The sequence below is a fragment of the Cupressus sempervirens genome, unplaced genomic scaffold (genome assembly GCF_028749045.1).
Source record: "Cupressus sempervirens isolate cs-2001-9-10 unplaced genomic scaffold, ASM2874904v1 CseChr00s100002_03, whole genome shotgun sequence".
NCBI classification, from domain to species: domain Eukaryota; kingdom Viridiplantae; phylum Streptophyta; class Pinopsida; order Cupressales; family Cupressaceae; genus Cupressus; species Cupressus sempervirens.
Window position 1 is genome coordinate 6,128,602 of NW_028322207.1, and position 11,923 is coordinate 6,140,524.

The window sequence follows — 11,923 nt, forward strand, 5'->3', positions numbered from 1 at the left end:
AACTCTTCTTTTTTTTCCACATGTTTAAGAATGTACAAAATTAAAAAGAGTTTGTGAATAGTAATTTTTTAATATATTTAGTTGATAATTATTTTTATGTATTTATATCATTATGATTTAGAAATTTGGTTATAATGTCTAATCTTTTATTTATAGTTTTAGATTATTAATGGTTTAGACATGGATATAGACTTTCTTATGTTTTAGATGTGCATATTTCATTTATCATCATGTGTACATCTTTACATATTATATTGAAAGATATTTTAATATGTGCATCTTTTATTTATAATTCATATTTATATATATCACTATCCACATATAGTGTTTATTTCTCTATGATTCTTATGATTTTACACAATAACTTATTATTGGTACTTGGCAGTAGGCTAAGTACTATTGTAGCGCTCTTTGAATTCCTCCCATTAATGAGTTAATAAATGAGCTATAATGTGCGAATAGTAATTCATTTGATTTGATATTTTTATATATATATTACATGACAATTTTTTAACTTTTGTATATTACTTTTCTATGTTCTGAATGAATTGGAGTCTTATGTGCAGATTTATGAATTGCTGATATATGATTTTTATAAAATACTATTTTAATCCTTACTCCATTATTATTGATGTTATTTTCTCCAACTAAGTTTTTAATCCTAATTTTAAGCTCACCCATTTATCATGTTCAGATCATTTATCTATTTATATGTATTCATTGTACATAATGTGAAAATATTTAACCAATGATGCTAAATAAAAATTAAATCCTGATAGGATTGAAATTAATGATCAATGTTTAGTTTTAATTATATATTTAATTGTAATTTATATTTAAATTGATATTTTTAATAATAATTCTATAATAATAATAATAATTTATATTTTATATATAAATATTTAACAATATAATAATGCATATGATATAGGACATTAAGATATACTAGATATTAAGAAAATTAAGTAGTGTCATTTAATTTTTAAGTTTTTTTCAATGTTTCTAATTTAAAGAATTTGAATCTTATTTTTAAAATACAACTAAAATTATCATACACTTAATAATAACTAGATTTAGAAAATTAGGTTATCATTATGAGCTCACTGCGCTATCTATAACTATATTTCATACATTTTGAAATAGTTTTAGATACGTTTACTATAAGAAAAGAAAAAATTTTGTATGGATAAACACTATACCTATATAAAAACCAAATATTTTAAACAAAACTTCCTTAATTATCTCAAGTTCTATTCTATAAAAGTAGAGATTATCAAAATTCTATTTTTTAACGAATATTATTATAACTATATTTTATTCAATATTGATTAAAATAATCCTAATAACTATACTTAATGGAGGCAAGTACTTAGCCACTACATAGCCCTTGCTAAAAAGAAGGTTGGATATAGAAAAATTTATGTAATGAATTATAGCATTTCTTATAATGATAAGTTTTGAAATTATGTTTGTGATGTTTTAGATTTAATTTAATGACAATATTTTTAATATAATAATAATTAGTTTGTAAATAATATATTTTATATAAGCTTGAATTGTAATCATTATATATCAATTTTATTATCATTTATTATTTATAAATGTAAAGTATAACATTCCCTATAATTATAAAGTTTCTAAACTGTAATGAAGAAAATTATGGGTATATGTCATTTCTTCTTATGTTTCAAGTTCACTTTGATTAAAATGTTTTAAATGTAATTATTAGTTTGTAAATAGTAATTTTGGATATAAATTTGGTTTATAATTATGGTATATTAATTCCATTATGACTTGTAAAAGATTGATAATGATTTATAGATTTTTATCTATGTTTTTAATTTGTACAATTTATGACCTCTTTTTTCATTATTGGCCAAAGAGGGAGTAGTGAATATTTTTATGAAAAGGGTTTAAAAGAATAAATAAAGTTATTTGTATGACCTTCTTAGATAGAATATTGTAGTAATTTCAATTTTTTTTTAGTAGGATTCAATTTTTTGTAGTTTAAATTTTTTTTTGTGCAAGTTTTTAGCTTTTCAGAATATTTTATTTTGCTATCAATAAAAAAGGGGGATATTGCTATACTATCCCATCTTTGGTTATCATTAATGTCACCATTCTCAATTTGTTGGTATTGGTACTTATAGTTGTATATTTTGGTATCAGTTCCATGTGTACTGACAAAGATCACAGTTAGAAGAGTTAGGGATATTAGTGGCAAAAATTCATGATTTACATAGTACACAACTATTTTGGTCCATTATATTGTTGAGTTAGGTGACAATAATGAAACCTCGGAGGCTTGTCAACCTAATAGGCTTGCTAAAGAGAAATGCAAGAAAGCATTAGAAAACACTGAAGGGTCAAACTTTGATAATTATGTGGATAAAATTGGCAAGGAAGCATTTTCTCATTCCTTGAGCAAATCCTATGATTCCCCCCCCCCCCCTTATGTCAAAAATGTTAGATAGCTAAGAGGGGTGGTAAATTAGTTATGTCCAGTTATCATACAATCCCTCAACCATTTCAGTACCAACAAAATATCATAAACATTAATCTGAAGAGATTTCCACAATCCATAATCTAGAGACATTTTTTTTGGGATTGATGGTGTTTGGTGTTTTTGCATCAACATTTTGAATCACACTGTGTGATCCATCGTTAGGATGAGAAATACAATAAGTTGATGGATCACAAAGTGTGATTTGAAATTATGTGATCCATCACCTTATTGTGTTTCTTGCACTTATCATCTTGATGATGGATCACAAAGTGTGATTCAAAATGTTGATGCAAAAATACCAAATATAATCAATCCCCATAAACTACATCTCTAAATCATTAACATCATCAATAATCAATTAGTTTAAACATCCAACTTAAAACTTAACTCTTTCAATTAATTTTGTTCCAAATTATTAATGTATGTTCTTTGCATTAACGAGTATCAATAAACTTTCTAGTTATAACATTGTGATTTCTTAGTTATTATTGAGTTGCAGTAATATGCAAAAACATGTAAAATAACTTGCAATACAAATAACATTTACACAATTCACAACATGATTTTAATGTGGAAACCCTATGAAGGGAAAACCCATCTAGGACCAGCAACCCAAAAAAAATCACTCTTTTAAAGTGAGCTTTGTTAGGAGCCAACCTTATTAAAGGTTACATACATGTTGTTGATGTGACCTTGTTAGAGGATTTCACCAAAAGATCATCTAAACCTTATCACTCCTTGTGCCTAACTAAAGAGTGACATAATTTAAAGAACTTACAAACACCACTAATTGATGTTACCATATAGGATTTCACAAACTTGTTAGGTCCACTCAATACTTCCAAGATTTCATGTTGCAATGGTTAAATAGTAATAATATAAATAATCTGTTAGGAATAGTAACTACCTTTGTTTGTTCAAATCTTTGTTCTTTACTCTTGTCTTAGTCTGATCTCTCACTTGGATCTCCTTTCACTCTTGTACTCTTGACTTGGTTGGATAACACATTCTCTTTCTCCTTTCTCTTCTTTGTTCACCTGGCTCAACTTTGTCTTCTTTCACCTTCTTCAAATTTGTATTTGCAGCAACTTAAAACTCCAACAATATGATCAACTTCCAACATGACATCAACTAGCAATCATTATCATCAACTCTTGAACTAGAAACCTAAAACTATCTCAATCTCCTCCTTAAAAAAAATTCTCAATACTTTCAGATCCTTTTGTCTTGTATCGCTTAATCACCATCATTGATCTTAGGTTTATACCATATTTCCATATTTAAAACTTCATACAATGTGCTTAGTGTAATACCCCAAAATTGGCTTATTGCCACGATCACCAATTCTGGTCTATTTTTTATCGATTCTAAAGTCCTATGTCACTAAGCAATTATTATCCTGCTACTGCTACTTGACTTAATTGTCAAATGTAGAAAACTTAAATCTGCATTCATCATACTCTTTATTTAATTCCTAAAGTACTTATTCATATTAGTCACATTAAACCTACTGATTACAATTTAATTTAATTTAAAGTATTTACACTTTAATTAAATTAAATTATGTCCTAAGGCTAATGTACTAAGGAATTAAATTAATTTAATTTAATAAATATGCCTATTTTTAATTAATTAAACAAAATTATTTAATTAAATGGAAAGCTATTTCTAATTAATTAAGCAAAGTTATTTAATTAAATAGGAAGTCATTCCTAATTAATTAAATGAAGTTATTTAATTAAATAGAAAAGTGTCTCTAATTAATTAAATAGAATTATTTAATTAATAAGAAAAGGTAATTATGAGAGCATATCTCATTTTTTTAAATTAAATATCTCTCCAAAATCTCTCTTCAGTTCAAAAAAAGGGAAATTCCTAGTTCATTGCTGATCAAATTAGAAGTGACCCAGATCACTTGCTCTCGCACTAAAGTCTATCTGAGTTGACTGAATCTTACACTTAGATCTGAGCTAGTTAACTCCCTTTGATTTTGGAATCTTCCTTTATGACTGAACTTCATCTTCAATCCTGACTGTTGATTAAAATCGATCTCAACCGTCAGAGGTTTCTAGGAAAGTCTATTTAAGAGACCCTCATCTCTTCATTTTAGAGGAAGAATTAGAATTTGCATCGAATTGCTGCCAAATTGCATACTCATTTAAGCATATTACATTCTCATAGATTTTCATTGTTAGCTTAATTCTCATCTAGATCTAATATGCATACATCTTTAGCATAGTTTCTTTTATATGTTCTTAGACTAGTTTGCATATCTCATTTTAGATTAATTTGCATATTCACATAGATTAGTTGCATCTTATTTTCAAATCCTTCATTCTTAGAGGGTCTAGTTGCTCACACCTCAATTCCGAGTATATCAATGGGAAATATCCCTTTAGATAGAAGGCAACAGGTTGGCTTGTTGGATGATTTTCGGATGGATAATCCAATGTTCATTCCGGGATGAATTCTCATATAAAGACTATGTTGAAGTGTGTGTGTGAAGCATAAGGCCACATTCTGCATATACATTTCTGGAGCCCACAGTGGGTCCAAGAAAATCAATTTCTCTGGCCTTACTCTGCATTTTTAAAAACATTTTTGTGTTCTCTGTCCGTACAATTTCGTACAGGTTATGAATCTTCGCGCGAGACTATTCATTTTCGCGCGAAGATTCTCTGCATATCACGCGAGAAAGTGCCTAAGTGCGCGAAACTTCACGCGACACCTATTTCTTCATGCGAGCCGTAAAGATCTGCAAAATATCCTCTTTTCATGTACTTGTACCTCCTTTGGTGGGGATCTGCAAAATATTATCCATCTTTTCTTAGGTAATCAATCTTGGCATTGTCTTCGAACACTAGACTTTGAAATGGAAAGTGAGAAAATTGTAGGCCATACTCAAAGATTTGCTACACAAATAACATTTTCTTTTTGAAATCTCATGATAATGAAATTTCAAAATATAAGGAAGAAAATTGGAGATCGCATCTTTTTTAAATTATTATTATTATTATATATTTTAGTTGTTTCATTATGATTAGAACTTTTTTTTACTTATAATTATTGATTATGAATGATTATGATATAAATGTAAATATTTCATATGTTTTACATGTGTATATTCCATTTATCATCATCTATACATCTTTACATATTATAATGAAAGATATTACAATATGTACATCTTTCATATAGAATCCTTATTTATCTATAACACAATCTACATCTCTTCTTTATTTCTCTATAACATGGATGTGCACAATGACTTATTAAAGAAGAAGTGTGAACATAGAAAAAGTTATTTGGTTAGATATTTTATGTGATGAATTATATCATTTCTTATAATGATAAAGTTTTGAAAAGGTTGGAAGAAAATTGTAGATTCGTGAGCTTTTCTTATATGGTTTAGGTTTAATTTAATTCAAATGTTTTAAATGTGCTAACAATTAGTTTGTAAATAGTATTTTTTATACAAACAATTTTGACATTTTCTTCATATTGTAGAGTTTGAAATGGAAAGGGAGAAAATTTGTAGGTCATCATTTTTTGTTTCTAAGAGTTCTCATGTGCTCAATTTTGGCATTTTCTTGAAACTTTTAACTTTGTAAATAAAATTGAAGGCCAACTCTTCTTTTTTTTCCACATGTTTAAGAATGTACAAAATTAAAAAGAGTTTGTGAATAGTAATTTTTTAATATATTTAGTTGATAATTATTTTTATGTATTTATATCATTATGATTTAGAAATTTGGTTATAATGTCTAATCTTTTATTTATAGTTTTAGATTATTAATGGTTTAGACATGGATATAGACTTTCTTATGTTTTAGATGTGCATATTTCATTTATCATCATGTGTACATCTTTACATATTATATTGAAAGATATTTTAATATGTGCATCTTTTATTTATAATTCATATTTATATATATCACTATCCACATATAGTGTTTATTTCTCTATGATTCTTATGATTTTACACAATAACTTATTATTGGTACTTGGCAATAGGCTAAGTACTATTGTAGCGCTCTTTGAATTCCTCCCATTAATGAGTTAATAAATGAGCTATAATGTGCCAATAGTAATTCATTTGATTTGATATTTTTATATATATTACATGACAATTTTTTAACTTTTGTATATTACTTTTCTATGTTCTGAATGAATTGGAGTCTTATGTGCAGATTTATGAATTGCTGATATATGATTTTTATAAAATACTATTTTAATCCTTACTCCATTATTATTGCTGTTATTTTCTCCAACTAAGTTTTTAATCCTAATTTTAAGCTCACCCATTTATCATGTCCAGATCATTTATCTATTTATATGTATTCATTGTACATAATGTGAAAATATTTAACCAATGATGCTAAATAAAAATTAAATCCTGATAGGATTGAAATTAATGATCAATGTTTAGTTTTAATTATATATTTAATTGTACTTTATATTTAAATTGATATTTTTAATAATAATTCTATAATAATAATAATAATTTATATTTTATATATAAATATTTAACAATATAATAATGCATATGATATAGGACATTAAGATATACTAGATATTAAGAAAATTAAGTAGTGTCATTTAATTTTTAAGTTTTTTTCAATGTTTCTAATTTAAAGAATTTGAATCTTATTTTTAAAATACAACTAAAATTACCATACACTTAATAATAACTAGATTTAGAAAATTAGGTTATCATTATGAGCTCACTGCTATCTATAACTATATTTCATACATTTTGAAATAGTTTTAGATACGTTTACTATAAGAAAAGAAAAAAATTTGTATGGATAAACACTATACCTATATAAAAACTAAATTTTTTAGACAAAACTTCCTTAATTATCTCAAGTTCTATTCTATAAAAGTAGAGATTATCAACATTCTATTTTTTAACCAATATTATTATAACTATATTTTATTCAATATTGATTAAAATAATCCTAATAACTATACTTAATGGAGGCAAGTACTTAGCCACTACATAGCCCTTGCTAAAAAGAAGGTTGGATATAGAAAAATTTATGTAATGAATTATAGCATTTCTTATAATGATAAGTTTTGAAATTATGTTTGTGATGTTTTAGATTTAATTTAATTACAATATTTTTAATATAATAATAATTAGTTTGTAAATAATATATTTTATATAAGTTTGAATTGTAATCATTATATATCAATTTTATTATCATTTATTATTTATAAATGTAAAGTATATTGAAATATGTATAAAAAAAATTATTATTTATTATTTATAAATGTAAAGTATAACATTCCCTATAATTATAAAGTTTCTAAACTGTAATGAAGAAAATTATGGGTATATGTCATTTCTTCTTATGTTTCAAGTTCACTTTGATTAAAATGTTTTAAATGCAATGATTAATTTGTAAATAGTAATTTTGGATATAAATTTGGTTTATAATTATGGTATATTAATTCTATTATGACTTGTAAAAGATTGATAATGATTTATAGATTTTTATCTATGTTTTTAATTTGTACAATTTATGACCTCTTTTTTTCATTATTGGCCAAAGAGGGAGTAGTGAATATTTTTATGAAAAGGGTTTTAAAAGAATAAATAAAGTTATTTGTATGACACTCTTAGACAGAATATTGTAGTAATTTCATTTTTTTTAGTAGGATTCAATTTTTTGTAGATTAAATTTTTTTTTGTGCAAGTTTTTAGCTTTTCAGAATATTTTATTTTGCTATCAATAAAAAAGGGGGATATTGCTATACTATCCCATCTTTGGTTTTCATTAATGTCACCATTTTCAATTTGTTGGTATTGGTACTTATAGTTGTATATTTTGGTATCAGTTCCATGTGCACTGACAAAGATCGCAGTTAGAAGAGTTAGGGATATTAGTGGCAAAAATTCATGATTTACATAGTACACAACTATTTTGGTCCATTATATTGTTGAGTCAGGTGACAATAATGAAACCTCGGAAGCTTGTCAACCTAATAGGCTTGCTAAAGAGAAATGCAAGAAAGCATTAGAAAACACTAAAGGGTCAAACTTTGATAATTATGTGGATAAAATTGGCAAGGAAGCATTTTCTCATTCCTTGAGCAAATCAAATCCTATGATTCCCCCCCCCCCCCCCCCCCCTTATGTCAAAAATGTTAGATAGCTAAGAGGGGTGGTAAATTAGTTATGTCCAGTTATCATACAATCCCTCTACCATTTCAGTACCAACAAAATATCATAAACATTAATCTGAAGAGATTTCCACAATCCATAATCTAGAGACGTTTTTTTTGGGATTGATGGTGTTTGGTGTTTTTGCATCAACATTTTGAATCACACTGTGTGATCCATCGTCAGGATGAGAAATACAATAAGTTGATGGATCACAAAGTGTGATTTGAAATTATGTGATCCATCACCTTATTGTGTTTCTTGCACTTATCATCTTGATGATGGATCACAAAGTGTGATTCGAAATGTTGATGCAAAAATACCAAATATAATAAATCCCCATAAACTACATCTCTAAATCATTAACATCATCAATAATCAATTAGTTTAAACATCCAACTTAAAACTTAACTCTTTCAATTAATTTTGTTCCAAATTATTAATGTATGTTCTTTGCATTAACGAGTATCAATAAACTTTCTAGTTATAACATTGTGATTTCTTAGTTATTATTGAGTTGCAGTAATATGCAAAAACATGTAAAATAACTTGCAATACAAATAACATTTACACAATTCACAACATGATTTTAATGTGGAAACCCTATGAAGGGAAAACCCATCTAGGACCAGCAACCCAAAAAAAATCACTCTTTTAAAGTGAGCTTTGTTAGGAGCCAGCCTTATTAAAGGTTACATACATGTTGTTAATGTGACCTTGTTAAAGGATTTCACCAAAAGATCATCTAAACCTTATCACTCCTTGTGCCTAACTAAAGGGTGACATAATTTAAAGAACTTACAAACACCACTAATTGATGTTACCATATAGGATTTCACAAACTTGTTAGGTCCACTCAATACTTCCAAGATTTCATGTTGCAATGGTTAAATAGTAATAATATAAATAATCTGTTAAGAATAGTAACTACCTTTGTTTGTTCAAATCTTTGTTCTTTACTCTTGTCTTAGTCTGATCTCTCACTTGGGTCTCCTTTCACTCTTGTACTCTTGACTTGGTTGGATAACATATTCTCTTTCTCCTTTCTCTTCTTTGTTCACCTGGCTCAACTTTGTCTTCTTTCAACTTTTTCAAATTTGTATTTGCAGCAACTTAAAACTCCAACAATATGATCAACTTCCAACATGACATCAACTAGCAATCATTATCATCAACTCTTGAACTAGAAACCTAAAACTATCTCAATCTCCTCCTTAAAAAGTTTTCTCAATACTTTCAGATCCTTTTGTCTTGTATCGCTTAATCACCATCATTGATCTTAGGTTTATACCATATTTCCATATTTAAAACTTCATACAATGTGCTTAGTGTAATGCCCCAAAATTGGCTTATTGTCACGATCACCAATTCTGGTCTATTTTTTATCGATTCTAAAGTCCTATGTCACTAAGCAATTATTATCCTGCTACTGCTACTTGACTTAATTGTCAAATGCAGAAAACTTAAATCTGCATTCATCATACTCTTTATTTAATTCCTAAAGTACTTATTCATATTAGTCACATTAAACCTACTGATTACAATTTAATTTAATTTAAAGTATTTACACTTTAATTAAATTAAATTATGTCCTAAGGCTAATGTACTAAGGAATTAAATTAATTTAATTTAATAAATACGCCTATTTTTAATTAATTAAACAAAATTATTTAATTAAATGGAAAGCTATTTCTAATTAATTAAGCAAAGTTATTTAATTAAATAGGAAGTCATTCCTATTTAATTAAATAGAAAAGTGTCTCTAATTAATTAAATAGAATTATTTAATTAATAAGAAAAGGTAATTATGAGAGCATATCTCATTTTATTAAATTAAATATCTCTCCAAAATCTCTCTTCAGTTCAAAAAAAGGGAAATTCCTAGTTCATTGCTGATCAAATTAGAAGTGACCCAGATCACTTGCTCTCGCACTAAAGTCTATCTGAGTTGACTGACTCTTACACTCAGATCTGAGCTAGTTAACTCCCTTTGATTTGGGAATCTTGCTTTATGACTGAACTTCATCTTCAATCCTGACTGTTGATTAAAATCGATCTCAACCGTCAGAGGTTTCCAGGAAAGTCTATTTAAGAGACCCTCATCTCTTCATTTTAGAGGAAGAATTAGAATTTTCATCGAATTGCTGCCAAATTGCATACTCATTTAAGCTTATTACATTCTCATAGATTTTCATTGTTAGCTTAATTCTCATCTAGATCTAATATGCATACATCTTTAGCATAGTTTCTTTTATATGTTCTTAGACTAGTTTGCATATCTCATTTTAGATTAATTTGCATATTCACATAGATTAGTTGCATCTTATTTTCAAATCCTTCATTCTTAGAGGGTCTAGTTGCTCACACCTCAATTTCGAGTATATCAATGGGAAATATCCCTTTAGATAGAAGGCAACAGGTAGGCTTGTTGGATGATTTTCGGATGGATAATCCAATGTTCATTCTGAGATGAATTCTCATATAAAGACTATGTTGAAGTGTGTGTGTGAAGCGTAAGGCCACATTCTGCATATACATTTATGGAGCCTACAGTGGGGCCAAGAAAATCAATTTCTCTGGCCTTACTCTACATTTTTAAAAACATTTTTGTGTTCTTTGTCCATACAATTTCGTACAGGTTATGAATCTTCCCGCGAGACTATTCATTTTCGCGCAAAGATTCTCTGCGTATCACGCGAGAAAGTGCCTAAGCGCGCGAAACTTCGCGCGGCACCTATTTCTTCATGCGAGCCGTAAAGAAATTTTGCATGAGCCAAAAATAGTTTTGCACAGCTCTGTCAGAGATCTCGCGCGAGATCTTGTAACAACAACTTTAATTTTGAGCATTTTTTTTATATATAGATTATCTGATTTCACTAATGTGTTTTATTTTGAATCTGTTTCTCTGATTTCTTGCAGCTTAACTATTGTTTGCAGGACATTTGCCAAAGATTCCTTTTAAAACCCACTTGAAAATGGATTAACAGTTTGATTGCAGGACGATTGTCGAAGATACGCTTGTCAAAGATCAATATTTTCAAACCCACAAAACAATGTGTGTCTTCTCTTATTACTTTCAAAACTATTCTAATTAGGGGCTTGTGAACTTCCTAGGGTGCAAGATGGAAGAATAGGGGAATATGCTCTTCACTTCTTGGAGGTCATGACCAAGAGTGAATCAGAAACCTAGACACTTCTGAAAGACGACATTCTGAAGAAGGCAAGCAGCTTGGTGGTTCTCCAAAGCT